The sequence below is a fragment of the Schistocerca serialis genome, chromosome 5 (genome assembly GCF_023864345.2).
Source record: "Schistocerca serialis cubense isolate TAMUIC-IGC-003099 chromosome 5, iqSchSeri2.2, whole genome shotgun sequence".
Classification (NCBI taxonomy): Eukaryota; Metazoa; Arthropoda; class Insecta; order Orthoptera; family Acrididae; genus Schistocerca; species Schistocerca serialis.
The window spans coordinates 364543015-364569481 of NC_064642.1; positions in this window are offsets into that span (position 1 = coordinate 364543015).

Here is a 26467-nt window from a genome sequence, read left to right on the forward strand (position 1 = left end):
AACTTCACACATGAGCATTAAAACAGAACAGAATTAATAATGTCTAACATCTTTACAAAGTAAATAACATATTATTAATGCAAATTATATTTGAGGATAACAGTATTCCTCATCATAGTTCATGTAGCTGAGTATGAGAGAAATTCTACAACATAAGTCTTATGAGGTAAACATATAAAGACAGGAAGAACATAAATATACAAACAAAACTTTCTTTACTTCTTGGAGATCTCCCTTCATTCTTCATTATTTCAAAAAGTCCTATCTATACCTGCTTTCTGTACTTTTTTCGTATGACTTCTCAATGCATTTCATCGCAACTCATTCTCTTATATAATCTACCCCTGTTAAGCTAACTTAAATCTACTGAGCTCAGATACTAAACTAAGGAACGAGGCAATGCAGCAGCACAAAACAATTAACACAAACAGCAATGATAAAACATACAAAAGGCAAAGCAAGCAGCATAAATTACAACTAATATAAGGCAATGAGCAGCAAACAAGAAAAATAAATCAGTAGTAAACTGGCTTAGCAGAGTAACACAAATTAAAATTCAGTAGCACTATGCCTGGCAAACAGCAGCAGTAAATGCTATAACGTATACCTAAGCATGACAAAGCTCAAGCAGAAAAAATAGTTCACTAAAGACAACAATGCAGATAAAGGTAATGTATAATCGCATCTTAATGTCTATGTAATTAAAGTGGTGCACCACAACTATTTCTACAAAAGAAATTACCAAGTACTTGAAAAGAAAATTCCATATGCAATTCCTGTGAAGGGAAATGTCTTTTTATGCTTCTTCGTTTTTTTTTATTAGATCATAAAATTATTTACTGGATCTGTAGGCATAAAATATTTATATTGGTACATCTATTAAATTTTATTTTAACCAATGCTACAGTGCAGCTAAAAACTAGATATTAAAGAAAATGAGCAAATATGTACAAAGGAAGGCATGAAACATCATTCATTAGCCATATGGCATTTCATAAGGTAGTAAAAAGTCTCTCAATTCTCGAGAAAGACGCTTGTCATAATCAGGTGTGCAGATGTAAGTATCTTTCCAAGTAATGAGCATGTCGTATTTGCGGTGCTTTCTACAAAGGAATGTCAATAGCGAGGATAATGGTCTCCCTTTTTTTTCCGTCTGTGCCTCTGAAAGGGGCACACGCTAATGGCTTTTTTCCAGGCGACTGTCGCCCAGCTGGGTGCCCACGACGCATTACGTGCAGGTGTCCTTGTGCTTTCCAAACACATGGTACACAAAGTAAGCGTGTACCCCCCTGAGGATTAATGTAATTATACCCTCAGGTGTTACAGATTATTGCAATGGAATAAAATGTATCACGGAAAACTTTCTTTGTAATTCAAAAACCTTTAAAAATAAATGTTTTAAGTATAAAATTAATCACTCAAATACATGTACTGTAGCGCTAAACTGTGCGTCTTGTTGTAAGAGAATCTCTGAGGAAGTGTCGTAGTTGTCGTCCTCCGCAAGCGAAGTCAATGTACTTACCTCATGATAAACAAAAGTGGAATGCTTTGTGTATAGATATTTTAGTTATTACGCTTATTGCCATGATGAAGAAAGTACTGTGCTGTAACGTATTGTTGTGCTACGGAAAAGGCAGTCTCATTGTAGCTATACCACAAAAGTTACTACTAAAACATGTTTTACTTTCCAGAATAATGCAGAAAAACTGTGCAGATATAAAACAGAAACACTGCAAAAGCAACATTGTAAATTGTCACTCATTAGTAGCGTCATGATAAAATCGTGTAGCTGTGACACAAACTAACCACTGTGTCATCTGGTATCTCACTGAAAGTACTTTAAATCCAGAATGTATTTTCAAGTAAACCAAAATGTTGCATTAAAATCTCATTAGCAGTACTGGTAAATGTTCTAAGTATGTAAGCCTTATAGTCGTTACATAATCATGCAACTAACAAGCAAGAATGCACACACACAATAACACTGGGTCGTCTCTTCACAATAACAATGCATTCGTAATTTCTGTTTAAAAATGTTCCCTAGGTTCTTGATTGGATATTTAACTTCAAACATTGTTGCATGGTAACAGTTTCTAAGTCTGACAATGCAAACTAGAAATGTAAAGTTAAGAGTATTATGGCAAAGACAAAGTTAAAAAGCAGATTATTTTTCAATAAACGGTTTTACATGTGAAATGTGGTGTAAACCTTTACTCTTCCGAGTACGCAGAGTTTCAACTTCAACGCCATTATCATGTGGTATACATCGGATTCTGTAAGGTCCATTGTAAACTAGAATGAATTTGTGACTCAAGTGTTTCTTCTTATGTGACAATGAATGAGCTTTAATGAGAACTTTTTGACCAATATACAATTTCTTTGCATTTGCTTTACCGTGTATTTTCTCCTTTTGTCTGCTGCAGATTTTATATTTTTAAGAGCCAAATCAATTATGTCTTCGTGTCGAAGTTTACGTGTATTCGGGAAAGGTACAAACTCTCTGATTCTGTTCGGTGGTTCTTCATTCTTTAGTACAAGAGTAGGTGGTAAAGCAGTGGAGACGTGAGGCATTTCATTCAGCACGTTTTGAAATAAGTGTAAATATCTGTCCCAATGCTGATGCTTTCTGTGACAATAAAGTCTGCAAAGCTTATTGATTTCTTTCATAATCCGTTCAGACGGGTTACAATGTGGTGAGTACAATGAAATAAAAACAGGTTTGATTGTATGATTCCGAAGCGTGCGTGACCAAACAGCAGATCTGAATTGCGGTCCGTTATCTGAAATGACTTTACTAACGTGTCCAACTTCACGTAAGAAATTTTTAACAAAGGCGTTGGATACAGACCGTCCAGTGGCTTTACGTAACGGTGTGAAAGAAACAAATTTTGAAGTAAGTTCAACAGCGACTAAAACGTACGAAAATCCATTAGATGTTCTGACAAGTGGTCCCAAGAGATCAACAGCAGCAAATTCTTTTAATTTAGAAGGAATGATAGGAAACAGCAGAGCATGATGGGAGATAGTAGATGGTTTCGCCTTTTGACAAAGTTTACAAATAGACAAGACTCTTCGAATTCTCTTTTCCATATTGTTAAAATAACAAGTCGTTCGAAGAATATGATAACATTTTCGTGGACCAAAATGTGCGTAGCTGAAATGAATGTACCAAATGAGCTTATTAACAAAATCGTCTGGAATGCAAAGTACCCATAGCTTGTCATCAACAGTGCAGCGTTTGAAGAGTATGTTGTTTCTAACCAGGTAATAATGGCGAATCTGTGTGTGTGTCTTTTCATGCCATTTGCTCTTGATGTCTTTCCAAATCGGATCTTTATCTTGTTCATGAGCAATGTCCTTTAAAGATGTGGTGATGAAGTTTTCAAAGGCGACTTTCTGAATGTAAAGAATACTGAAATTTTTCTCGAGGTTGCCTTCTGTGTTACTTTTCTCAAGCCCAGCCGTTGCGCGTGACAGTGCGTCCGCAACAATGTTCTCCTTGCCGGGAATGTAGACTATCGTGAAGCGGAATTCTTGCAGAAACAATGCCCAACGTTTTAACCTGTCATGATTTAATTTTGAAGACATAAGAAATTGTAATGCACGATGATCACTGTATACTTTTACGTGCTTACCAGAAAGAAAGAAACGGAATTTGTTAAATGCCCAAACGATAGCTAAAGCTTCTAATTCAGTAATGGAATAATTTTTTTCAGATTTTGTTAGCACTCGGCTAGCAAAAGCAATGGTTTTCTGAACAGTAGTGTCATTTTCTGTGGCTTCTTGAAATAAATGGGCACCAAGACCGACTTTAGAAGAATCCGTGCTAAGGCAGAAATCTTGTGACGGATCTGGATGAGCTAGTATTGGCGCGTTAAGTAGCGATTCTTTCAAAGAATTGAATTCCAACTGTGCTTGTTCGTCCCAGTTCCAAATAGTATTTTTTCCAGTGAGAGAACAAAGTTTTGGTGTAACAAGAATTTGCTTATTCAGAAAACGACGGTAAAAATTTACGAGACCTAGAAAACTGCGGACTTGTTTTTTTGTGGATGGAACTGGAATGGCTCTGATTGCTTCTAACTTTTCAGGATCCAGCTGAATGCCTTCAGAAGAAATAATATGTCCCAAAAACCTCACCTTTGACCTACCGAATTCAGACTTTTCCAAGTTAACTGTAATTCCAGATTCTGCAAAAATACGTAACAAACTGTTGAGGATGCGATTATGTTGTTCCCATGAAGCTTCTTCTATTAGAATATCGTCCACATATAAGGTGATGTGACGTTTTAAGAACTCAGGTAATATGGAATTTAGCCCGCGAATGAATGCTGCCGAAGAAATGTTCAAACCAAAAGGAAGTTTCCGAAACTGATAACAAACGCCAAAACAAAGGAAAGCTGTGTATTTTCTACATTCTGGATGAAGTTCGATCTGATAAAAGCTGGATCTGAGATCAATGGAAGACAACACTTGTACACCATTAAAATTTTGAAGAAGTTCTTCCAACGTTTGCGGCCTGTCTGTTTCAGGAATAATGATAGTATTGATTTGTCTCGAATCTAAGACAAGCCTGATCGATCCATTTTTCTTCTCAACAACATGTAATGGATTGTTGTATGAGCTTACTGCAGGCTCAATAATGCCCTCATCAAGCATGGATTGTATTTCTGTCTAACACGGTCCTTATAATGTGCTGGAATTACATATGGTCTAACACAAAATTTAGTATGCTCATGAACACGAAATTGGTATTGAAATCCCTTGATTGTTCCTGTTTTATGAGTAAAAACTGTGGAATGTGCTTGTAAAATCTCAAAAAGGTCCTGCCTATCAGTGTCATTACAATTCTCAATTGTTTGAATTTTATTCTGAATTAACTCCTTAATTTCAAATATGCCGTCGATATCATCCCTGTCAGTACTTGCAGAGTGATTGTTAGTGTCTAGTTCCGTAGAAAATTCCGAACTGTTGTCTAACAGAAGGTAAAGCCGATTAATTTCCTCGTCATGGTTTGAGAGCCAATCTTCAAATTTCAAAGCTATTGACTTACCTTCCTTCTCTAAACTTATTTCCGCATCGTGAAAGTTTAAGATTGCTTTGTATTCATTCAAAAAGTCTACTCCCAATACAATTTCCGTCGACAATAATGGAACAATAAGAAAGTTCATAGAGAAGCTGTGGCTTTGGCAAAAGAGTTCTAAATTGGTTTGTTGGCGTACATCTACACTTTTTCCAAAGATTGCACCTTGCAATTTAATCTTACGTAACGGAAGTGTGGGGCAATCGTTCGATTTGTTGCATTTGCTAAAAGCTGTTTCACTAATTACTGAAATGGGACTGCCAGAGTCAAGTACTGCCGTAAATTTTACGTCATTTACAGTAATGTGAAGCACAGGATATGCAATGTTGTTATGTTTTACGTCGTGTTCCTGGAGTAAGATGTCCCTAATGTCTTCCATTTTTACGTAATTACTAGCTACGGCAGCTGCGTCGTCAGTTTCATAAGTACGTTTTGTGGCTGCCAGCGGTGTGAGTCATTGCCTATTGTCTCTTTGTTGGCGCGCGTCGTTATTGGGATTTGGAGACCTAACTTCTACAAATTCACCGTGACGAGAGGGCCCTGCCCTGTTTAAATCCCGCCAGTTCTGATGCAGTTCAGGTCTGTCGTTACGATCATACCGTCTGTCGTCATGTCGGTAGATTCCATAGTTTCTTTCTTGTCGGTCACGTGGTGGAGAATTTCTCCCTGAGTCGTAATTGCGCGCTGGACCGTTGCATCTAAAGTTATTCTGTCTCCCTTGATAATAATTGTTTTGGTTCCCATATTGTCTGTTTCTCTGATTGTCTCTGTGATAGTCATTACCACTGAGAGGTGATCTTTCCCTGTAATTATTACTACTCTGCCAACGGTTGTAATACGGGTGGTGTCTGTTTCGGTCACGATTTGTGTTGTGAGAATAGCCTTGTCGCGTCCAGTTATTATTTCTTTCATCGTGGAATTGCGACTGATGTGATCTGTAATTGTTATGCTCCTGCGTTCCGCGATTGTCAGTGTCAATTTCCAGTTCTTGTAACAGTCCCTGAAAAGCTTCAATGTCGTCTTTGCAACGTCCTGCTAAAATAATATGTCGTAAATGTTCAGGCAGTTTGATTAAGCAAATGCGGATGAGTTCTGAGGGGCTGTATGGGTTTGAAAGATACTGATTCTTATGCAACATGTCTTCAAAATATTTCATAAGACTGGAAAATTCAGATTGTTCGAAACGTTTCATCATTATGATGCTATGTTTTACTCGGTCTTGTGTAGTTTGAGACCAATATGCAGAGAGGAAGGCATGATAAAAATCTCCTTCATTGTGGCAATCGTGAATGACCGATCGCATTCTTACAGCTGGTTCATTCTCCAAGTAGCCTCACATAAATTCTAACCTGTGCTCCAATGACCAGTTGGGAGGAAAACAATGAGAGAATTGATGGAGCCACGCTTGTGGATGAATGTCGTTGCCAGAATTCTTAAATGTTTTGAATTTATGTGTAGTAATGAACAGCTTATAGTCAAAATCATCATGTCGGCGAGTCGCATATCAGTCACTGTTACGTCGTGTCGGCGGTTCCATCTCAAAATTCGGTGCACATTGCCAATTTCTTTCATAATTTCCGAAATGCCTTGTGTTATTATTTTGTGGCTTTTCCGTATTTCTAAGTTTCTCGTCCCATGTTGGAGCGCGAGTGTCCTCTGAAATATGAAATTTTTGTATTACTTGTGCCAACTGATCTTGTACTTCCCGGATTTCTCTTTTGTATTGCGTATTAATTTGATTCTGATTTTGTTTGAATTTCTTAATTTGTTCATACTCTTCTGTGTCAGTGATGGCTACAGGTCTTGTGTCATTCAGATCATCATCTACCTTTGCAGATAAGTTAGTGAACTGATCCGAAAGTTCGGCTACTTTCTCCGATAGTGTACTTATTTCCTCAGTGTGTTTTTCTGAACCAAGTTTCAGAGTGTCCATTTGTGTTGAAATCATATCTACTGTGTCCTTTAAGTTTTCTTGAGTTTTTGCAAGTTGCGTAACCGAATCGGTAGATGCAACTGAGTCAATTTTAGCTTGCAAGGTGTCGTGATTTTCATGAACAATAGTTTGCAGTTCTTTTATGGCTGCTTCGTGATTCTGTAATGCATTTTCATGACGCGAAAAAAGTAGGTTGGAAATGCTCACAAATTTGTGTTTTTACGTCATTACAGGCTTTTTGACATTTCGATTCAATGTTATGTAACTCAGTAGTTAAATCTTCACGTGTTTGTTCAAGCGTATGTTCCACTGAGTCTAACTTTTGAAGCTTTTCTTCCATTGCGTCTAACTGTTCTGTGTTTGTCTCTGGTGTTGTTCCATTGTGTCTAACTTTTGAAGATTTTGTTCCATTGTGTCTAACTTTTGAAGATTTTGTTCCATTGTATCTAACTTTTGAAGCCTTTGTCCCATTTGTCTCTGATTTTGTTCCATTTGTTGCATTGATTGCAATAATAATGTATTAGTGTCTGGAATCTGTTTCTCTATGCTTTTTGGCAGTGCATTTTCACCGGGAACATTCACATTTTGACAAGCAGAAAATGTGTCTTGACTCATTTGAGAAAACGGTGAGGACCCAAAACCTACGTCTACAGTATTTGCAATATTGTGTTCTGTCATTTCGGATTCCTGAGGCGAGCTGTTGCCGACCGATCGATCGATAATGCTTCCCTGTTCACTAATTGTTTCACTGCCTACACCATTATTTGCCGCCCGCTCCATTTCCCTATGCACAATTACCAAATTACTACTTTGAATGTCTGTTAAGTCACTACACAGTGGTGCTGATAAGCTACGCTCGTCGTCACTATTATTTCTCAGTTTACTTTGAAGCCTAGTGTTACGTTTTTCACACGCCATTATTGTCACAATATTTCACACGATAACACAGAAAAGCACAAGTTGAAGAGCAAAAAAAAAGAGAACACATTAACATAGCACTGAAAATAATATGTAGTTAATTGCACGCGCAGCTGCGAAATACTTGGTGCAAATCTACATGCATGCCACAACTGTTTTACTGTACAACAATGAAAGACTGCAACTACAAAGGAAATTCTCTCTATAATTACGCACTAGCAATAAACAATAGCTACACTAATTACACAAACTACAAGGAAAAATCAGAAGATTCCAGTGAGGTATCCTTGGCTAAGAGTCGACATATGAAACGTCCCCTTAGAACAATTATACACGACTGTGCTTAACCTCACATACAATATTTTTAGCGCAACGCAATCTGACTTTCAAAAATCCCTACAAAAGAATGGCCCTGACTAACATTAACCTATGCGTTTCACAAATCGCTTACCTCACAAAAATCTTGGTTACTCGAACTACTGCAATACAGCGAGCGCCACTACTGCCAGATAAATAAAAGATTCAAACTACGGAAGGCACTAACTACTGATAGGCATAGTTAGCAAATGAAAAATTTTAATAGAGAACAAACAATGTATTTACCTTAATAGTCATAATATATATAGCAGTTCATGACAAATTACAAAACTCCGCCATCTCTCTCCCCACATCCACCACTGCTGGCGGCTCACCTCCAACCGCGCAACGCTACGCGCTGTTCACAGCCAGCTGCCTAACACTACAATGGCGAGTATTACAACAATGCAAAGCAGCCACAGACTGCACACAGCACAGCCAGTGATTTTCATACAGAGGTGGCGTTACCAATAAAAAAACCTAAACAGCCTACTTACAACAACACTAAAAGGCCAATCTACATCCGTTGTCTTCACTCCTCCTAATTGCGGGTCCTTCCCATTTAAATGCCATACAGTGTTTGCCTACATGTTTATTTTTAAATATTATCAATGAAAAGCGCCTTCTGTGCGTTTTAAAACATTTATATATACACTGAAGCGTCAAAGAAACTAGAATAGGCCTGCGTATGCAAGTACAGATAAATGTAAACAGGCAGAATATGGCGCTGCGGTTGGCAACGCCTATATAAGACAAGTGTCTGGCGCAGTTGTTTGATCGGCAACTGCTGCTACAATGGCAGGTTATCAAGATTTAGATTTAAGTGTGTTTGAACGTCTCACACGAGCGATGGGACACAGCATCTCCGAGGTAGCGATGAAGTGGGGTTTTCCCGTATGACCATTTCACGAGTGTACCGTGAATATCAGGAATACGGTAAAACATAAAATCTCCGATATCCCTGCGGCCGGAAAAAGATCCTGCTAGAACGGGACTAACAGCGACTGAAGAGGATAATTCAACGTGACAGAAGCGCAACCCTTCCGCAAATTGCTGGAGATTTCAGTGCAAACCAATCAGCGAAACATCATCGATACGTCTTCCCTGACGCTTGATGATCACACGACACAAAGCTTGACCCCTCGCCAGGGCCCGTCTACACCAGCATTGAATTGTTGATGACTGGAAACATGTTGCCTGGTCGGACGAATCTCACTTCAAATTGTAACGAGCGGTTGAAAGTGTACGAGTATGGAGACAACCTCGTGAATCCATGGACTCTGCATGTCGGTAGAGGACTGTTCAAGCTGGTGGAGGCTCTGTAATGGTGTGTGGTGTGTGCAGCTGGAGTGATATGGGACTACTGATACGTCTAGATACGACTCTGACAGGTGACACATACGTAAGCATCCTGTCTGATCACCTCCATTCGTTCATGTCCATTGTGCATTCCGACGGACTGGGGCAGTTCCAGGAGGACAATGCGGCACCTCACATTTCCAGAATTGTTACAGAGTGACTCCAGGAACACTCTTCTGAGCTTAAACACTTGCGCTGGCCACCAAACTGCCCAGAGACGAACATTATTGAGCATATCTGGGATGCCTTGCAACGTGCTGTTGAGAAGAGATCTCCACCCCTCGTACTCTTACGGATTTATGGGTAGCACTGCAGGATTCATGGTGTGAATTCCCTGCAGCACTACTTGAGACATCAGTCGAGTCCACGCCACGTCGTGTTGCGGCTCTTCTGCGTGCTAGCGGGGCCCCTACACTATATTAGGCAGGTGTGTCAGTTTCTTTGGCTCTTCAGTGTAGTTCTTCCTTCTAAAATTTTTATTTCATATCTGTATCTTCTGAAGTTTTGGCTGAAGTACGGAGTGTCGCTCCGCTGCCAGCCCACCTTGGACCCTCTGGGAGGAGGGAATGAAATAACGACAAGGAAAAAAAAAAGAAAGAAAGAAAGCACAGCATGTAATCTGACAACTTGTAAGGCAATCCATAAGCGCTGTCGCCTGGCGTACCGTGTAGTTCACTGCTGAATTCAGTTGGAGGGCGACTGTTAATGTCTCTGATCCCAAGTGCCGTGTAGTGTTGTTTCGTGTCGGTTTGTGCACAAATTGATATTGCTTTGCTTGTCAGTTGTCACCGTTGCGCGTGATACAATTTTTTTTTCCTTCTTCAGCAGTCTATAAAACACCACAATCAGTGTGGAGAAGCTAAGCAACGCACAAAATAGGAAACGAACTCCTGAACTAAAAAAGGAAGGCGTTCATACATTATTTACTTGGTTTCAGTTAACAGGTCAAATCGTTCTAATTTCGTTTCAGTGTTACTCTAAGGTGAAAAGGTCGCTATGTTTCCGTCATGCCTACTCCCTTCTATCCAAAACGCGACACCACCTAAATTGAGCTTGGTGCTTCCCTTTCACCAATACAGGGTGTTTCAGAAGTAATGGTCAACAATTCACATACAGAAAGAACAGCCTAAAAGTAGCTAAAAAGCTCCAATAAACATGGGTTCACAAATCAACCATTGTTTTCTGTTGCGGGTCGTCAGTGTCTAGAAACACGTGGCATCTCTAAACATTAAAGTAGGTATTCGAATGTGGTCCATGAGTCTGAATGCAACATTGAACTCGTCTCTGAAATGAGTTGCGAATCCTCTCAGGCAGTCCTGAGGAACTCTGTAAATGCTGGAAGGGTGCTTCAATTCGCAAGTGAAATTCCACAAGAGAGCTGACCTCAGGCTTTTGTCACGACCCCACTCACAGAAATCCATGGGATTTAAATCCAGAGACCTTGGAGGCCATGACAGCGGCCCTCCTCTAACTATCTAATGTTGACCGTATGTCCGGGATTAGAAGCCGGCGTACTCGTAAATGAAAATGTGCTGGAACATCATCGTGCATGAACCACATGTTTGGGCATTGATCAGTGGGACATCATCATGTACATTTCGAAGCGCAGTCCGAAGAAACTGCACGTACTGTTGTCTGGTTAGTCTCTGTGGCAGGAAGTATGCTCCAATTATGCTGTCACCGAGCAGTCGTGACCACACGTTCAACGAATGACGCTGCTGATGTCTTGATGTGTGTTGCATTAAGATTGACATCGTCCCAAATGTTACAGTTATGGTAGTTAACAATACCGTCACGGGTAAATCCGGCCTCATCCGTGAAGAAAATACTGCTTACAAACAGGGGATTTAGAATACACTGTTGTTGCACCTATTGGCAGAAATTTCTCTAAGAGGGAAGTCCGCATTGTTGAGGGCTTGCACTCACTGGAGATGATATGGGTAGAATACTTGCCGATGCAAAACCCGCCACACACTGCTGTGACTCAGGACACGCTCTTGTGTAGCAATCCTCCTTGGTGAAGAGCTCGGACATCCGTGTACAATGCGTAGCACCCTGTCATCAACATCGGGTGTTATTGATCTGCGTCGATGTTCTCGTACATGGTTTGCGACCTCCCGGTTTCTCTAAGGCGCTGATGTAACTGTCTAAACGTATGCCTGTCGGGCTGCCTTTCTCGATCTATCTGGTTATGATCCCACTCCACGTAGCTGTACTCCAAAAGAGGGAGGACAAGCTTAGTGTAGATAGTCTCTTTAGTAGATCTGTTGCACCTTCTAAGTGTTCTGCCAATAAAATACAGTCTTTGGGTCGCCTTACCCACATTTTCTGTGTGTTCTTTCCAAATGAAGTTGCTCATAATTGTTATCCCTAGGTATTTAGCTGAATTTGCAGCCTTTAGATTTGACTGATTCATCGTGTAACCGACGTTTAAAGCATTCTTTTCAGCACTCACATGGATGATCTCACACTTTTCATTATTTAGGGCCAACTGACAATTTTCGCACCACACAGATATCTTTCTAGATTGTTTTGCAGTTTGTTTTGATCTTCTGATGACTTAACTACACGATAAACGACAGCATCAACTGCAGACGACCTAAGACGCCTCCTCAGATTGCCTGCTAAATCGTTTATATAGACAAGGAACATCAGAGGGCCCATAATACTACCTTGGAGAACACTAGAAATCACTTCTGTTTTACGCGATGGTTTTCCGTCAATTACTACTAACTGTGACCTCTCTGACAGGAAACCACGAATCCAGTCTCATAACTGAGACATTATTCAATAAGAACGCAATTTGACTACAAGCCGCTTGTGAAGTACAGTGTTATAAGCCTTCTGGAAATCTAGAAACACGGAATCAGTTTGAAATCCGTTGTCAACAGCACTCGAACACTTCGTGTGAGTAAAAGAGCTAGTTGTGTTTCACCGCAACACTGTTTTCTTAATCATTGTTGACTGCATGTCAATAGGCCGTTCTCTTCAAGGTAATTCACAATGTTCGATCACAACGTATGTTCCAAAAATCTGCTGCATATCGACGTTAATGATAACGGCCTGTAATTTAGTGGATTACTCCTATGCCTTTCTTGAATATTGGTGTGATCAAAGCAACTTTCCAGTCTTTGGGTACAGATCTTTCGTCGATCGAGCGGTTGTATGTGACTGTAAGTATGAAGTTATTACATCAGCATACTCTGAAAGGAACCTAATTCATATACAGTCTAGACCGGAAGACTTGCTTCTATTAAGTGATTAAGTTGCTTCATACTCCGAGGATATATACTTCTACGTTACTCATGTTGTTAGCTGTTCTTGATTCTAATGATTATTTTATTACTCCGCAATTCTAGCCAACGCATAGACTATTTGACTACAGGATCACAGCTGCAGGTTATTATTTCCAGTGAGTTACCTTCTGAGCATGAAGGCAGACGTGCGTGGCTCGACTCTGTGTCATTATCGAGCTGTTCTTTTTTAAACAGATCTGTGCATAGCCCACTTACATAAGATGCCAACAACTTCGGGTAAATCCGCAATTGGTTTGCTCGTATTGGTTGCTGGTCTGAGAATCTACTACACATCGTAATGTTCAAAGTTGGGAAATTACCTTCATACCGACTGCTACAGCACATGTTCTACATGTGGTCCATCCAAGTATCAAGGTAACTTTGAACATTAATAACTTATAAACTGTACAAGATAGACAAAAACAAATTACACCACTCAATTCCAGAGCTCAAACTAGTGTTATTTGATATGTCATACACCCCCCCCCCCTTCCCATTAAAAAAAATGACTTGAATCAAAAATGGCGGATTTCAAGATGGCGGCCATGAATGACATTCACTCCAAAAGTTGAGGCCCCACGTCAAACCTACGTTCCCATCATCACATTTCAATTTTCCCTTTAATTTTCCAACTTATGGAATTGTCCAAGAACTTTTGACTCGCCCTGTATTCACTAGGGAATGTCGCAAGTAGAAAACACAATTTACGCAAAACTGGCGCTTAATCTCTTTAGCATGATAACCCTTCAGTTATGGTTCTGGAGCTACATCCCAACGGCAGAAAATTCTTGTGCCATGTTCAGGATTTCAATTCTGCTCAAGAGATTTCTTTGCATTTCTCGTCTGCCCCAAATACATGTCGCCCACCACGTCGTCAATTTTGTCAGTCCATTACTCACGCATGGCACCAGTTCAGCTGTCGCTGTCGGTGAAATCTGGACTCCGATGTTATGTAGGATGACATTTGTCAGGGAGTACTGCAATGCTCGTCTGATTATGTGTAACAACCACAAGTGGTTCTTAATCTCAGTACTTAGTGACATCATTCGATGCAGATTGTACATAGCATCCATTTTTTATTGTGTTCTTTATATCAGTATGGGCCAAACTTTGATTAAATTCAGTTCACATTTGGTTATTTATTCGTGATACCACAATTCTGAAGTGATAATGGGCTGTAGAGAGAAAGATTTGCAATTATGTAACGTCGTAGAGAAAAAGCCGTACATTGAGGTGGCAAAAATCATGAAATAGCGATACGCACATATACAGATGGCGATAGTATAGAGTACACAAGATACAAAAGGGCAGTGTATTGGCGGAGCTGTCATCTGTGCTCAGGTGATTCATGTGGAAAGCTTCCGACGTGATTACGCTCGTACGACGGGAAATTGTAGCTGGAGCTAGATGCACGAGACAATCCAGTTCGGAAACCGTTAGGGAATTCAGTATTTCGAGATCCACAGTGTCAAGTGCGTGCCGAGAATATCACATTTGAGGTATTACCTCTCACCACGGACGACTCCTTACTTAATGACCACTCCTTACTTAATGACCGAGAGCGTTTGCTTAGGGTTGTCAGTGTTAACAGAGAAGCAACACCAGTTTAATTCACACTGGGCAATCGGACCTCGAAGATTTAATGACAAACATGTTCTACAAGGCGTAGTTATCTTGGTGAGATGGCCGCAGTGGCAGCTAAACAGATATTATCCAAACCAGTTATTTCTATTCACAAAATAAGAAACACATGCACATTCGCTGTAAAACATTTCAATAACATACCAAGGGTAAGTAAAAGAACATGATACCAATATTTATACAAAAGTGAGTGATTATTCTCTCGCAAAGAAAGTTACGTCAGTACGTGCTTCTTAACAGATCGCAGCTAGAAGGAAGAAAGGTAAAGAAGGGAAGGACAAGTGAATTATTCAGACTAAACACAGATATTCCTATGCAAAAATAACTTGGTTATTAAACTGGTTACTCCAAACTTTACACATTATGACTTCTTAAATTCATGACTCTTTTCTTTATCACAAATAAGACTCGTCATAGTCAGACTATTACATTTGATATTCAGAAAGAAAAAAAAAATAGTTTTACTGAAACAAGGGCCGGCCTGTTGGCCGAGCGGTTCTAGGCGCTTGAGTCCGGAACCGCGCTGCTGCTACGGTCGCAGGTTCGAATCCTGCCTCGGGCATAGATGTGTGTGATGTCCTTAGGTTAGTTAGTTTTAAGTAGTTCTAAGTTCTAGGGGACTGATGACCTCAGATGTTAAGTCCCATAGGGCTCAGAGCCATTTTTTAAAACAAGGAAAAATACTAATATGTCATTAACATGTCTTACTTCCATGTCTCGGAGAGATATTGCCTTTCTTCCATGGAAAGTCATTTACGTTCATACAAAACATTTCTAGACTGCTTGTTGTAACACAGTGGTGTCAGCATTTCGGGGCTCAAATGAGGAGAAAGCTTGCCCACTGTCAGAGGTAGCAACAAATTGCAGGAAGAGTGATTGCTGGTGAAGTTGAGCTGAACATAAATCTCCCTGGACGCGCCAGCCGGTTTGAAGCAATACGTTTGTGGTTAGGCAGGTGGTTGAGTGATCTTGGAGTTGGGGCGGGGGCGGGGGGGTGGGGGGGTGGGGGGTAGTTAAACCGCTTATGTACAACATACAACAGGAGATCATTGTTCCAGCTGCTGCATACATGTGTTGTTTCTGGCAGCAGATGGGAAGGTTTTTAGTTCTCTTATAGGAGGTGTGACCATTGCCGGAGGAACTGTGATTTGTAAATCTGTGCACTGGAGCATCCAGACATATGGCAGAAGCTACGAGGGTGAGTCAAATGAAAACCTTAAATTTGTGATAACAGATCGAAATTTCGCACCGTTATCCTGTAAGTCGGTAACCGTGCTACAAATAGCGTGCAGAATGGCTTGTAGGTGGCAGCATAGTGCAGATGCACACATACCGTTGCAGTATCAGTAGAAAGATGGTCGCCCCACTTGCGACTTGCACCAGGGAAGAACAGCGTTCTGTCATTCGGTTTTTGCGTAGTGAAGATGTGAAACCTATTGAAATTCATCGACGAATGAAGGTTCAGTACGGTGATGCATGTTTGTCACACCAGCAAGTCTACGAATGGAGTAGGAAGTTCGCAAATGGTGTGACTTCAGTGGAAGATGCTCCTCGTCCAAGTCAGGCACAACGAGTTGTGACTCCACAGTACATTGCAGCAGTTGAAGTCATAGTGAAGGAAAGCCGCCGAGTGACACTGAATGACATTGCAGCATGTTTACAGATTAGTCTTGGGTCAGCACACCACATTGTGCATGATGTGCTCCAGTTTCACAAAGTGTCTGCTATATGGGGGCCACGGCAGCTGACCCCTGAAATGAGAGAACGACGTGTTGATGCTTGTGAAGAACTTACTCGGCCCTTTGAACGAGAAGGTGATGGCTTCCTTGCAAGAATCGGTACTGGGGACGAAACCTGGGTTCACTTCCACCAACCGGAAACGAAGAGAGCGAGCAAGGAATGACGCCATTCCTCATCACCAAAACCAAAGAAGTTTCGAACAGAACCATCAGCAGGGAAGGTTATGCTGACTCTCTTTTGGGACGAAAAAGGCGTCATTTTGGAGCATTACATGCCTAGAGGGACAACTGTCACCAGTGCATTATTCACAGATCTCGTAAAAAGAAATCTGCGGCCTGCAATCAAATCAAAGTGACGTGGATTGCTGTCAGCTGGTGTCCTTTTGCAACATGACAATTCAAGGCCCCACACTGCCCGTACAACAGTGGCAACAATCACAGACGTGCATTTTGAATGTCTTCCTCATCCACCATACTCACCAGACCTTGCCCCAAGTGATTTCCATATGTTTGGACCACTCAAAGACGCAATGGGAGGAAAGAAGTTCCGTTCTTATGAAGAGGTGCGCTACGCGGTGCACGAGTGGTTGCGCGGACTACCAAAAGAATTTTTTTCTAAAGGAATTTATGCACTTTGTAAGCGCTGGAGGACTTGCATTGAGCGTGGGGGAGATTATGTTGAAAAGTGATACAGCTTTGTACACTTCTGCGCAATAAATAATATTTTAAAAAAATATTTAAGTTTTTCATTTGACTCACCCTCGTATAAGGAGCATATTGCGGCGGCAGTCTTAGGTGCACTGGGGCGTCTATACTATCCTGACAGCGGCGGCAGTTTATGTCCATAAAATGCCACATAAGGTAGGAGTGCACGTACGCACAGTGGCCAGCTGTAAGTGACGTTTGCAAGCTAGCTGCGCACAGTCATGCATAACATGGCGCTCATGCGGCCGAGTGCAGGCTTCGTAAATGTGGGATATTAGCGATGAATATACATTTCTCGGCAGAAGCGTTCTTGACGTTATCTTTTTACGGGTTGAATGTAATCTTATAGTTTGATAATGATGTCATAGTTTGTTAACACACTAATAATGTGGGGGAGATGTTCCTTTAAGTGAAACGTAGGCTTGGTGCATATTTGTTGTTAAATAAAAAATTGTTTAATATTGAATATCTGTGTAATTTGTTATACAGTCGCGCTGTGGTGATTGTTTGACTCATATTTTTATATGTGTACTCTTGCAAAAAAAAGGTAATTGTGGAATACAAGAAAACAGAAAAAATAACAACAAAACTGTAAATAGCAATGGTGCGCTAACAGAAGGTACCTTGGGGGTTAATTTGTTGATAAATAATGCATGTGTTTTTTTAAATTTTTGTTCTTGAAAAGAGGAGAAAATCGGTAAATTAGGCATGAAACTCGTATTGACATGTATCTTCTTAAAAAATAGAGCAAAATCTGTAGAATAGCTATAAAATCCTTATTTATTTGTGTCTTCTTGAAACATTGGCAAAATAGCAACAGATCCGGAGATAGTTTCACAAAATGCTGTACTACGTAACAGCAAATGCTGTTGTGTGCAGTACTATACAGGAAATTTGTGAATATCACCTGAATATACTGCTGCTGGTGCTCGACCTCGACCTAGATACAGACTACAATTGTCAAGTGTCTTCTCAGCATACTGGGGACCCTTAGCAGAGCAGCGGTGGAGCCTCGAACAATAGGAGTCGCTGCACCAGGAGGGAAGGGGAGACACCAGTTTTGGGTAGTAAATAACGATTTGGTGATGGTAGTTACCACTTTAGGCTAAAAGCATTTGACCATTAACTAACCTTTGGGTAAACATGGGCACAAGTGTGCTACTTAGCCGCTGTTATGACCGTGCATTGTGGTAATTATATTGACAGTTAGGGATCATTAATTGTAATTATAATGTTAGTTACAGCACACAAATTATGTCTTACATAAGCAAAACAAGAGGCAATGTGAGTGTATTATTTATATGAGGGTCATTAAAGTCCTTTACGGCAAATGGTCGGTTTGTTTATATAAGGAGAACGACGAACCCTTTGTCCCCATACTGGTAGAGCCCTGCTACTCTCCTGTAACCAAGGGAGCTGAAGCGTTTGGTTTCTCAATAGTCACCATATCGAAGATTTATATGGCATACAGAGAAAGCAGAGAAACAGCACCCTCTAGGTCACAATGTGGACGAAAGTGTGTATTGAGTGGCTGTGACAGACGGTCGTTAAAGAAGACGGTGACGAAAAATAAGAGGCTGACGGACGCAAAAATCTCTGCAGAACTGAATATCGCAATCGACAATCCTTTCAGTACCAAAACAACACGAATGGAGCTGCAGCAGCGGAGAATTATTTGCAGGGCTAGCTGGATTTCCAGAACAACTCATCAGTGATGCAAATGCCTGTAACAGGAAAACATGGTACTGAAACCATAAAGTCTGAGCTACGGAGCAATGGAAGGAAATCATTTGCTCGGATGACTCTTATTTAGCACTGCTTCCAACTTCTGACCAAGTTTACATCCCAAGAGTGAAACATGGCGGGGATTCAGTGATGATCTGAGCAGCCATATCGTGGTATTCCATGGGCTCCATAACAGCCTTGGATTATGTGACCATTCTGGCTGATCAGGCCCATCTCTCGGTACAATATTTGTATCTCTGTTTGATGCTGCGTTCCAAGATGACAAGGCCCCTCTACACCTGCATCATCCAGAACTAGTTTTGTGAGCCTGAGGATGAACTGTCGCATCTCCCCTGGTCACCACGCTCACCAGACATCAATATTATTGAGCCTTTGTGATCTACTTTGAAAATAAGGATTCGTGACTGGTATCATCTGCATCATCGTTAGCTGAACTTGCCATTGTTTTGCGGAAAGAATTGTATAAACTTTTCTTCAAAACCATACAGGGTCTGTGTTTATCCATTCAGAGACGAATGGAAGCTCTTTTGAACGCCAACGGTTTTCCTACACTGTATTAGGCACGGTAATGTGTTGTGTTTTTTGGTGTTTCCATATTGTTGTCTTTCCCTTGTACACCAGGATCTGATGCGGTGAGTGGGACAGCCAGGTTGAGCACGATGCAAGCTGGCAGCCTGCCCCAGCCATGGAAGGTGACAGAGCACGCTGACGTCCAGGGATTCAGCCCCGGTCTACTGCCTGGCTGGTCGCATCTGGCGCTGACAGACGCCTAGGGCTTAGTGGCTAGGACAGCCACAGTTCCACTATCGAGTTATCAATGCTGTGGCTGGACTCTCTGGGAGGCAGACCTGTCAGGATGATGATGGAGCAGAAGCGACCTCAATGCGGAAGCTGACACTCCGATGGTACTGACTCGATGACTTATTGATCTGATGACCTGCCTGGCAGGACAGCCAGTATTTGTACACACAAAAGCGGATTTACTGTTGTGTTGCTGCCACACATGTCGCATATGCCACATGCCAAAGTGTCCCTGGTTTCGATAACTAGTCGGGCACCAACTGGCAAGCAGGCAGTGGTGTGCTGCAGGTGACATGGCCTAATACTGCACAAGCGTGTTGCGGCAAATGTCCTTTTAACAGAATCGAACCCTATGGCCGAGGAGGCCTGGAAGTACTGAAGCATCAATTTGGTAGTGTTTGGGCAGGGTGAACATGGTGTATGCCGGCCGGAGTGGCCGTGCGGTTATAGGCGCTACAGTCTGGAGCCGCGTGGCCGCTACGGTCGCAGGTTCGAATCCTGCTTCGGGCATGGATGTGTGTGATGTCCTTAGGTTAGTTAGGTTTAAGTGGTTCTAAGTTCTAGGGGACTGATGACCACAGCAGTTAAGTCCCATAGTGCTCAGAGCCATTTGAACCATGGTGTATGGGTTGTATCCTGTAGTGACGCATGGGTTCTACGGTAGAAAGCAGAGAATGTACGACACAATTGTTAAGTAAAAAAGTCAATGTGTAGCAGTGGAACACAAGTGTATGCAAGTCCAATATACAGTCCAGAGTAATCCAAGTCCATTGCCAAGTTTGTATTAATACTGCAGTATGTCTAGAGAGGCTTAGTATTTACAGGAGTACAACAAACAACTGAAGCCTGATGATAGCTTGTCGAATTTATACACGAGAGTCACTCCAAAAGAAATGCACACTATTTTTGTAAAAATACAGTTTTCATTCTGCGTGTTACAGTGTGTAGATACATCCTTCCCGCTTGTTTTCAAACTTAGTTCAACCTGTTCCTGTGAGTGGCGCCGTCACAGCATGTCTTCAAGATGGCTGCTACACTTGACGTTCGTCAGAAGCAACGTGCTGTCACAGAATTCCTGTGCTGTGAAAACGAGACAGTTGGAAACATCCAGAAGAGGTTGAAAAAGGTGCATGGAGATGCTGCTGTCGATCGCAGTACAGCTAGTCTGTGGGCAAGCAGGTTGCGTGATGAAAGCGGGCACGGCAATATTGAGGATTGTCCTCGCAGCAGCAGGCCTCGTACTGCACACACTCCAGGCCGTGTGCAGAGAGTTAACGAATTGGTGACTGCTGACAGACGCATCACAGTGAACGAATTGTCACGCTACGTTGGGATAGGGGAAGGAAGTGTTTGCAGAATACTGAAAGTGTTGGCGTTAAAAAAGGTTTGTGCCAGGTGGGTTCCCAGGATGTTGACAGTGGCTCACAAAGAAACAAGAAAAACGGTATGCATCGAACTTTTGGAATAGTATGAGAATGGTGGAGATGAATTTCTTGGAAGAATTGTGACAGGTGATGAAACATGGCTCCATCATTTTTCATCAGAGACGAAGAGGCTATCAATGGACTGGCATCATGCAAACCCACCCAAGAAAAAAAATTCAAAACCACACCTTCTGCTGGAAAAGTTATGGCTACCGTGTTTTTCGATTCCGAAGGACTCTTGCTTGTGGACATCAAGCCAGGTGGAACCACCATAAATTCTGACGCTTATGTGACGACACTGAAGAAACTTCAAGCCCGACTGAGTCGTGTTCGACCACATCGGCAAAAGCAGGATGTTTCGCTGTTGCACGACAATGCACGGCCACATGTCAGTCAAAAAACCATGGAAGCGATTACAAAACTCGGATGGACAACACTGAAACACCCGCCTTACAGTCATGACCTGGCTCCATGTGACGATCATCTCTTTGGGAAACTGAAAGACTCTTTTGGTGGAACAAGATTTGAAGATGATGACTGCCTTGTGCACGCTGCCAAACAGTGCTCTAACAGTTTGGTCCAGAATTATACCGTGCGGGTATACAGGTGCTGGTTCCAAGATGGCGTGAGGCATTTGAGAGGGATGGAAATTATGTGGAGAAATGAAAATATTGTTCCTAAACGATGTATCTAAACACTGTCAAACTTTCAAACGTGTAGAATAAAAGATGGATTTAAAAAAAAAATAGTGTTCATTTCTTTTGGAACGACCCTCGTATATACTTCGATAGCGGCACTTCCTGCTTCGGGCAAAATGAGTGTGTCTGTGGAGCGGCCATAGAGTAGAAATATCTCTGGAGTGAGCATTCAGAACCGCAGAATTGATTTTGTGTTGTCAACATAAGTTGCCACAATGGTCACGTGATCTCGGAACGCCGTAGATTTGTCCGACATTTGTCCTATAAATTTTGAATGTTATCATATCGCTAGTAAAGACAGATTCCCTTCGTAAGTGCTGTGGAATTAGTATAGACGTTTGCAAGCACCATAGCAGTTTACGTCTGATATTTGAAATAAATTGGGCTCTTAGCTTTGAAGAGCAAAATGAACGAGCATGACATCACAGAAGCTTCACGTCAGCATGTATTTACAATGTCTTTCATGTCACGCCTCGTCAAATCGCTTAAGACAGTACTGAACGGCGAAATTGGGGTTTTGAGTCATCATCCCTAATATGCACAAAATGTTAGAGTATAGTATCAGAACTGAGGAGCTAACAAGGACAAAATTTGTCAATGGCCGAAGCAAACTTTATAATATATGTTCTTGATCAGTTATGTTTGGTAAATTACTGAGAAGTGAGACAACGTTTCAAAACATCGACAATTATTTGCTAGGGAAAATATGTACATTCATACACATCAAAGAAAGCTTCAAACGAATTAATGAAGCCTGTAAACTTATCCATTACGTTTTTTCTTACGTAATTAATAACGTCATAAACAACTGTATTTTACTCCTTCATTAAAGCTGACTTTTTTGCTTCAAATGTCATATGGTGGAATTTGCTTCGTCTACTTATGTTCTTATACATATACATTGTGGGCGTCAGCGCCGTTGTGTTATCGTAAAACCTAAATAACTTTTCGCCTTCAGATATACGACCTCGGTTGTGTAAGAAAGTAGAAAAAATATCCCATTCGTTGTGGAACATCTCCAATTTGTCACTAAAACAAAGCGCTATTATAAAATAAAGATTATGAAGGTACACCAGTACAAAATCCATTATTATAAGGAGAATGACCGCGGTGAAAATAGGTTAACTTAAGATGTTAACAGACTGGTACCGTTGAAATGTTCTTCCCGAGAAACCTTGACGTACCGTGAAATGACGTGACGTTCCGTTGACGACCTGTGCGAATGCCTCCATTCGAAAGGTATTGTAGAATGTTTCGGTGTTATTGTGACGAGACGTGACGTTACCTGATGGCGGACGCGAATTGGCGCTAAACAATCGACGTCGTCCCTAGATCACGTGACAATTCCAGTTTAATGTTGACAACATGCGCAGGACACAATGCTTACTCCAGAGATATTTCTACTCTATGGGAGCGGCTGTTGGTTGTGGTGGCGATGGATGGTGCGTGGCTGCCGCTGGCAGCGTTACTCTGAACGTCTAGTGCCAATCTTTGAACTGGAAATTAAAACGCCCAGCGTGGTGTCTTTGGCGAACGGCATCGCACTAACAATTTCCATTTTTGTCAGTGTGTTTTCAGAACACCATTTCATGTCCCTGGAAGGAAAGTTGTACACCCAGCACTCGCTTGGTTCAGTATGACGTTGTGTTGCAGGTTCTGTGCTGCCCCAGGAGCCCATGAGGACACCTCACGCATCACCATCCATCACAGTGACTCCACCATCCATGGGCGCCATACCTACAGAGGTGAGCTCAGCAAATACACGTTCCAAGTTTCACATCACCAGATTTCTATGAGATACTCCTCAACTTCTTAACTTGTGGTAAGCACTAAATGTCGTACATAATCGAGGTTAAGTGTTATGAATGCCAGACAGCGTTAATAGTTCTATCGTGTAAATACAAGTGCCAGTAGAGGGTCGTAAAAGATAAAACGGTGTCTGTCCATTCTACATCTACATCTGCATCTACATCCATACTCCACAAGACACCTGACGGTGTGTGGCGGAGGGTACCTTGAGTACATCTATCGGTTCTTCCTTCTATTCCAGTCTCGTATTGTTCGTGGAAAGAAGGATTGTTGGTATGCCTCTGTGTGGGCTCTAATTTCTCTGACTTTATCCTCATGGTCTCTTCGCGAGCAATATACTGCTTGACTCCTCGGTGAAGGTATGTTCTCGAAACTTCAACAAAAGCCCGTACCGAGCGTCTCTCCTGCAGAGTCCTCCACTGGAGCCTATCTATCATCTCCGAAACGCTTCCGCGATTACTAAATGATCCTTAACGAAGCGCTCTCTCTCCGTTGGGTCTTCTCTATCTCTTCTATTAACCCTATCTGGTACGGATCCCACACCGTTGAGCAGTATTCAAGCAGTGGGCGAACAAGCGTACTGTAACCTACTTCCTTTGTTTTTGGATTGCATTTCCTTAGGATTCTCTTTTACTCTAATCTCGTACAGCGCGCGGAAAGAACGAACACTTATATCTTTCCGTGCGAGCTCTGGCTTCCCTTATTTTATTATGATGATCGTTTCTCCCTCTGCAGGTCGGTGTCAACAAAATATTTTCGCTTTCGGAGGAGAAAATTGGTGATTGGAATTTCTTAAGAAGATTCTGACGGAACGAAAAACGCCTGTTTTAATGATGTCCACCCCAAATCCTGTATCATTTCAGTCTCACCCCTATTTCGTGATAATACAAAACGTGCTGCCCTTGTTTGAACTTTCTCGATGTAGGCCGTCAATCCTATCTAGTAAAGATCCCACACCGCGCAGCAGTATTCTAATATAGGACGGATAAGAGTAGTATAGGCCGTCTCTTCGGTAGATCTGTTACCTTTCCTAAGTGTCCTGCCAGTAAAGTGCAGTCTTTGGTTAGCCTTTCCCACAACATTTTCTATATGTTCCTTCCAATTTAAGTCTTTCGTGATTGTAATTCCTACGTATTTAGTTGAATTTACGGCCTTTATATTTGACTGATTTATAGTGTAACCGAAGTTTAACGGGTTCCTTCAATCAATGGCACCCATAGGTGGACAGTGGTGATTCATACTAACGTTTGTGAATTTATAAACACGATAAATATGAATTTTTCATTGTGTATATTAAATAAAAACACTCATCGTAATAGTCGTCACCCATTTATCATCCACAGTTTGATGTAAGGCCCTTCCAGATTTCTTCATACATTATCATCTTCACTGTTTTGTATCCAATCTGTCATGCTTGTATCTAAACGTAATCCCACCCGGCTAGCCGTGCGGCCTGACGCGCTGATTCCCGAGGGGGAAGGCGTGCTGGTCTCCACCACGAATCCGTCCAGCACATTAGGGTCGAGGTCCGGTGTGCCGGCCAGCCTGTGGATGGCTTTTCAGGCGGTTTTCCATCTACCTCGGCGAATGCGGGCTGGTTCCCCAGTTTAGCACACACACTTATTTTCTCTGGTCATGCCACAACATAAGCCGCAACAACATTACACAGAAATATATACACATTTTACACAAACAGTGCAGTTATCTTTTATACATGTTCAGCGCCTAAAAAAGTATGGAATGCCTACACTCACACTGGCTATATGTCTCGATTCTCCTCAGTCCTAGGAAATTATCTTCGAACCAGCGCTTCTGGATGGTGCTGCATCTTGCCAAGATTCTCTCAAACAAGTGTTATGAAGGACAGGCGTCCGGCACTATGTGATAATGAATACCACCCCTGCGGACGTAATGCTTGGAAAGACATCACGGACGCGTGTTGGTGTACTGTAATCAACATGACTATCAATAGAACAACAAGGAAAATGTGAGGGTATGCTTAGGGGTGCCAACGAGGGGACGTATCGTTACAGCCGTATTGCCAATCCTGTTTGTACACTACAGCAGGTCCAATTGAACACTTGCATTGCTATATTGTGCAGCTGTTTACAAAATGAATCTATCACCACTTACATTCGGATATACTCCTCAGTGCATTGAAATCACAATTCACCATGCCCAATCTATCCTTCCATTACGACTAGACATACGTAATGTTTTTGTTTTTACGTGAATAGTAGTTTGATTAATTCCCACAAACATATGTCGGAAAGTGAGCCACAGTACCTTTACATTCCAGCAGCAGCATAGCATTTCTGACCATCAATTATAGGTGTATAAAAAAAATTATATTATGTCCACACTTGCAGCAGCTGGGTGTCAGTTTCACACTGCAAAAAATCCTCCCACCATTACGTATTTTTCGATGAACAAAGAATGTAATTACAATTTAAAAAAGCCCTAGAGTCTTTTCGGTTAATGGATTTCATCACTTCCATGAAACCTTTTATTATTTTCGATACTTGTAAATCCAGCCAACATACATATATATATATTCAGACCGCCAAGTCGGGGTTCTTGTGAGTGCATTCCATGCATAGCTTCAACCACCGAGCTCACACAAATTTCCCCTGACTGAGCCATTGAGTAACTAGAAACTTATCCCATCTACGAAGAGCGTTACGTGAAAATTCGAAAAAAATAGAGGAAACTGATATTTCCACTCACGAATATCGATGGAAATGGAAATGAGCGTTCGGCGTCATTGGCCAGGAGGACTCTTGCAGGGCACGTCCGGCCGCCTTGGTGCAGGTCTTATTACATTCGACGCCACATTGGGCGACCTGCGCCCCGGATGGGGATGAAATGATAATGAAGACAGCACAACACGCAGTCCCTAGTCGGAGAAACTCCCCGACCCAGCCGGGAGTCGAACCCGGGCCTGGAGGACGGCAATCCATC